We start from the raw sequence: 6463 nt of genomic DNA on the forward strand, positions 1-6463 counted from the left end.
TTAATGATACTAGACAGAAGGAAAACATTTGGCTCTAAATAGAGAACTAACTGTAGAATTGAAGTCATTACCTAAATCATCTGAGTAAATAAACTAAACAGAGAAACTGGTCTTTGAGGCATAAAAATGAGAAAATTATTATTTCCTGACCCTAATTTTTTCTTCTCTAAAATCTATTAAAGCACAGATCTTGTTTGTTCTCCTATTAAAATGTCTCCCACATCTATTCCCACTTTTACCTTGCCCTCAAGCCCTAGCCATACCTTATCTGGCACAAGCCAGGGGGATTTCTTGACCTGAAACTCCTGAAAATTTTTTTCTAAGTCATGGTGTTACTTTGCTTTAGAAACAGTACTTAAGTTTCCTTTCACATCACCATAGTATCTTCAAGGCAACACGATGAGAAAGAGGTGCATTGGATTAAGCATGCAGACACAAAGCTTTGAACTCCACCTCCTCTGCTAATTAGCAGTGTGACTTTGCCAAGACAATTTCCCTCTCTGGGTCTCAGTTTTCTTTCCTATTGTCAGTGTGAAAAAAGTCTCCAAGAAATGCCTTCAAGAATAAATGAATGTTGAGCTTGTCTTTGCCAGCTATCTAGTCATTGGAAGCAGATGCTCTCTAAGGACTTTCTAGCTCCAACCTTAGGACCCAGAGTCCTGTCCTCACTTTCTTGCCTGCTTGCTGTCCCTCTCCTCTTTCCCTCACATATGTGGGGACCAAGCCTGGCCAAAGCCTCAACATTTTATTAGAATTTACTTCCTTTATTACCTTGGTCTCAAGACCTCCTACCAAAAATAGGAAGGGTGACTATAAAAGACCTATTTCCTTTCCATTGTGCTTCAGCCTCCCTTTCTAGTGAAAATGGCCTACTTGGAGAAGCCAAAATGCTTTGGGATTGATTCACCAAACTAACATACACAAGGCTTTAGTTTTGTGACTCCAGTCCCCTGCATATGAGGTCTATAAATGAGATGTGTTGCTGCTCTGAGCCCCATTGGGAGAGGCTGGACGTGGACTTAGAACAGCTGTGGAGCTGTAAGCCAGCAGAGTCAGCTTCTGAATTAGACATGAATTATGGGGTCAGCCTAGAAGCTATGGACACACACTCACAGGCACTTATATAGAGTCTCTGGTAGAAATGAAAGTGTTTGTTCCTTCCTTTCCCAGGTTTGGTTAATAATGAACCTTGATTCTGAATGCTTTCTTATGTCTTCACTTCCTTCCTCTTTGTTCTCATTCTGATTTCCTCTTCCAGGCCTCAAATAGCCACTTCTACAAGCTGAGACTAACAGCTCTTGTGAAACATTTACAGCTAATAGAAGCCAAGGAATCTGAGTGAGCAGTTTTCAGCCTTGGCTGTATACTGGGAACACGTGTTTTGGCCATGATGTTATACTGGGATCTTTTAAAAGTCCCAATGCCTACACTGCACCTCATACTAACTAAATTGGAAACTCTGGGAGTGAGACCAAGGCGTCAGTAATTTTTAAGCCCTGAAATGATTTCGATATGTAGTTAACAGTGAAACAACCACTTTAAAGTCAATAATGTGTAAAACGTGAACAACCTTCCTCGTTCCCCCAAACAATTTGTAAGAAATATGAGTACAAAAGACTTAAATCTTAAAGCTGAAATTTGTAAGATCTTTAAGACCTAAGACCAGGAATTTTCCTCTCAACCCAGATGTATAGCAAAAATATACCTTACAACCATAACTTCTGGAATGTCAGCTTTCTGGTCCTAGAAGCTTTGGTTGTGAAGGCTGGAGGCCAGCAGGGAACCATGAAAAACATTCAGGAGCTGAATTGCAGGAAGGCTAGGAATGGGGAAGTATTTTTCTGACACTACTGCTCCTGGGAAAGAGTTCATTCAAGTTTTGGAGCTTCATTTTCTCATCCACAAACTGAATATCTAGGTTGGTGAAATATGACCTTTGATTGATTTTCTCTACCATTCTCTTGGGGATATCAGAATGAACAAAAAAAAATGTATTAAGTGCCACCCCTTGATAAACACTGCCTATTTAAGTACACCTATGAGCCTTGAGTAATTAAAATAATAATAATAATAATAGTAATAATAATATAAACTCTGCCTCTCCCAGAACTACCAAATATTTGAAGAAAAGCTAGAGAGCATACTGCTACAGTGAAGAACTGATTGTTGTCCCATAGCCTGTGAGGTGCCGATGGAAGATTTTCATCAGGGGAGTTATAAGATCACATTTTATGTTTAAAACACTCTCTTTGACAACAGGCTAAAGGGTGCCCTGAAGGAGACAACACTTGGGGGCAGGCAAAGCTGACAGAGAAGGCTCAAAACTCCAGCTGAGAGTATGAGGCCTAAATTGAGATGGTAACAGTAGAACTAGAAAGTGATATTTTTAGTTGAGGTATAATTAACATATAACATTGTATTATTTTCAGGTGTACAATAAGTCAATATTTGTATATATTGTGAAATGATCACCTCAAGTCAACAAGAAGTTGACATTGTCACCATACATAATTACAAAAGTTTTTTTCTTGTGATGGGAACTTTTAAATTCTACTGTCTTGCTCTGGCCATTGTGGTTTGGATGGTCAAAGTGTCTACCTGTAATGGAAGAGTTGTGGGTTCAATTCCTAGCCAGGGCATGTACCTGGGTTGTGGGTTCCATCCCAGGTCCAGGAGAGTACAATATTCAGTCTGAGCACATACAGCAGGCAACCAATTGATGTTTCTTTCTCACGTCGATGTTTCTCTCTCTCCCTTTCTCTGTCCTTTCCTCTCTCTCTAAATGCAATGAAAAAAATGTCCTCAGGTGAGGATAAAAAAAAGTTTTCTTAGAAGAAGATCTACTGTCTTAGCAACTTTAAAATATACTACAATATTATTAATTATAGTCACCATGATATTTTATAACTGTAAGTTTGTATCTTTTGACCCCTTTCGCTCATTTTATTAACCCTACCAACCTCTAGAAACTGCCAATCTGTACTCTGTATCTATGAGCATGTTGGGTTTTTGATTGTTTTGTTTTGTTTAGGTTCCACATATGTATAAGTGAGTTTATATTGTGTTTGTCTTTCTCTTATTTTTTTTTTACTTACCCTAATGCCTTCATGGTCTATCCCTATTCTTACAAATGGAAAAAATTTCTTTTTATGGCTGAATATTGTAATATTCCATTTCATATCTCTTTATACCACCTTTTCTTTAACTGTTCCTCTGCTGATGGGCACTTTGGTTGCTTCTGTAGTAGGCAGGTAGGCACAAGCAGACCAGGAATGATGGACCAGGTGCACAGGTACCAGGGCACAGAGTCCTGGGAGCCAAGCAACTGGTGAAACTATAAGCATTTTACCCCGTAAGCATTAACCCTATAGATGGCATCTAAGCCTCAGCTCCATTTCAGTTCCAGACCCAGAAAAGCAGCAAAACCAGGCAGAAGGAGGACACCAGGGCTGACATCAGGACGTGCTGCACTGACTAATCACCTCTTGCCCTGGTGACAACCAATCAGTGGAGACCACTCCCCCAAGGGGGCATACCTGGAAGGCTGATGCATATTCTATTGAGTTCCTCCCCTGAAACCTGTGCTTAAAAACCCTCAGAAAGAAGGACCTTCTCTTTCTATGGAGCACAGCTGTGCCTCTCCCTACCCCCTTCTGTCCCCAGAGCTCCCAATGTCTCTCTGCCTTTCCCCCTACCTCTCCCCTCTCCCTCCTTCTCCCTTCCTCCCTTTGTCTTCCCCCATTTCTCTCTCTCCCCACCTTAACTAAGCTCCAAAGGCCCTTCTTTTGCTCTAACTTTTTTCCTGAGCCCATTTCATATATAGTCCTCTTCTTCTACCTCTGTGACTTTTTGGATAAACTTTCTTTTATAGTTTGAATCTTGACTCTAAATTCTTTCTTAGCCATAAGTCAAGTACCAAGGTCATTGAACCTAGGTCCAGTCTGACGCCACCAGTCTAACACCTGGTGCCATTTTTCTACTGCTAACACTTCCTTATCTTGACTATTGTAAATAATGCTGTAATAAACATAGGTGTGCAAATATCATTTTGAGTTAGTGTTTTAGTCTTCCTTAGAAAAATATTCAGAATTGAAATTGCTGCATCATATGGAAGTTCTATTTTTAATTTTTTAAGAACGTCCATACTATTTTCCATAAGTGGCTGCACAATTTACATTCCCACTAATAGTGCACAAGGGCTCCCTTTTTCTCCACACTCTTGCCAACACTTGTTATTTCTCGTCTTTTGGATAGTAACTATTTAAACATGTGTAAGGTGATAGCTCATTGTAGTTATAATTTGCATTTCCCTGATGACTAGTGATACTGAACACCTCTTAGGTACCTTTTGGCCATCTGTGTGTCTTTTTTGGGAAAATGTCAGTATAGATCCTCTGCCCATTTTTTAATCAGATTGTTTGTTTTCTTGCTATTGAGTTGTATGAGTTCTTCATATATTTCAATGTTAACCCATTCTCAGATATATGATTTGCAAATATTTTCTCCCATTCAAGTTGATTGCCTTTTCATTTTGTTGATGGTTTCCTTTGATGTGTGGCTTTTTAGTTTGATGTAGTGTCATGTGTTTATCTCTGTTTTTGATGCGTTTTCTTTATAAAGTGTAAAATCAAAAAAATCATCACCAAGATCAGTGTGAAGGACCTGACCTCCTGTGCTTTCCTCTAAGAATTTTATGGTTGTGGGTCTTCATTCAACTCTTTAATCTACTTTGAGTTAATTTTTGTATGTTGTATAAGATTGTGGTCCAGTTTCATTATTTTGCATTAGTATTTCTGTTTTACCAAGGAAGAAACTGACTCAGAGAGTTAAGTAATGTGCCCAAAGTCACACAGCTACAGGCAACAGCTAGCCTGGTGCTCAGATTTTCCGATTCTAAGTTGAGTGCTGTTCAACTACACCTCCATTAAGTAGCCCCAGACTCATTCTTGTTCTATCTCTATCTTATGTTACACTGAAGGCTGGCAGATAGACCATTTGTCTGAGCATAACATTGGTGGGTCAGAATGCAGCTGTGGTTAAGAGCCTGGCTTTGGAGGCCAAGCAAACTAGGTCTGATTCCCAGCCTTGAGCAATACCCATCAAGCCTCAGTCTCCACATCTGTCCAGAAGACAGTAACATCAGCCTACAGGATGCTGTCAAGTTGCTGTAAATGAATCAAAGCTCCCAGTACTATACCTGATACCTAGTCTGTTCTTAAGAAATGGTACGATTTTTTCTCCCAGAATAGCCAGGAAAAAGCAGCCATAACCAAAAGAGATGTCTTATATTTGACTCAGAAATATGCTAGTAAAAGGGGCAAAGGGACGTAATAGAGAACCTGGAAAATATTGTGTGGTTTTAATCCCTGCAAGACAGCTCTTTCCACCCCCATTCATGTCACTGAAATGACCACTGAAAATATCCCACATACTCTCTCCCAAGCAAGCTTCATATCAAGCCCAAGAGATCTTTGTCTAAGCTGCTTTACAATGGTTTTCTGTTGTTTCTTTCTCTGTCTCCCATTTCACATTAGAATTAAGAAACCTGTAAATTGCTGCTGATCTCATTATCTCCTGTATTGCATTTTAATGCGTTGCCTCTAAAAACATCTCATTGATATTCCAGGTATGTATTTGTGTTTGTGTCCTTTGAAAAAAACATGCTACTGATCTCTGCTGAGAACCAGCATCCTCACAACTCAAAGTTGGATCTCCCTTTTGTATAAGAAAAAAATGACCATTTGAATATTTTGTGTCTATAAGTAGCTGTACATAGAACAGCTCAAGAGTCTCAATCCAAATCCATGCATAAGAAAGCATATCAAGAATTGGGTATTTTTCAGAAAGCTGGTTTATGTTGAGACTAAAGTCTCATAAAAGCACACGGTTACCTTGTTTTCCAAATAATTAGAGACTGCCCTGCTAAAAAAATGTTTTAACCTAATTTAACCAGATAATTAACCATATCATCCAGGAAAAAAAAAACCAAACATTTTATTCTGCTGATATTGAGTCTGCACTGTGGACAGAGCTCTGTCAGCCTCTCAAGTGAACAGGTGACATTAACAGAATATAAGTTTTCTTACAAAACCTAGTTGCTCTTTTCAAGTGTCTTTGCATAGAGGAACATGGTTACCTCCATGCAAAGTGCATTGAGAAACTTCAGGGATTATCTACAACAAAGTAAAAATCCTACCATGAGGAAGATCTAGACATAGTAGAGACCATATTTTAAATTAAGAATTATTAAAAAAGAATTATTTAAATAATTTAAACTTTTTTCATTTCACTTTGCTTATGCATTAACACTAGGAGATAGAAGTAGATATAGCATTCTTGTGCCTGATGTTACTGCAGCTGATAAAATATTTTCATCATTCAGCTTCTACTTCCCCCAAACAACTCATTCAAATCTTTGAGAAGTTGGGCATTGCTGATACTAATCAAACATTTACTGAGTACA

This window comes from Phyllostomus discolor, chromosome 13 (assembly GCF_004126475.2).
Source record: "Phyllostomus discolor isolate MPI-MPIP mPhyDis1 chromosome 13, mPhyDis1.pri.v3, whole genome shotgun sequence".
Classification (NCBI taxonomy): Eukaryota; Metazoa; Chordata; class Mammalia; order Chiroptera; family Phyllostomidae; genus Phyllostomus; species Phyllostomus discolor.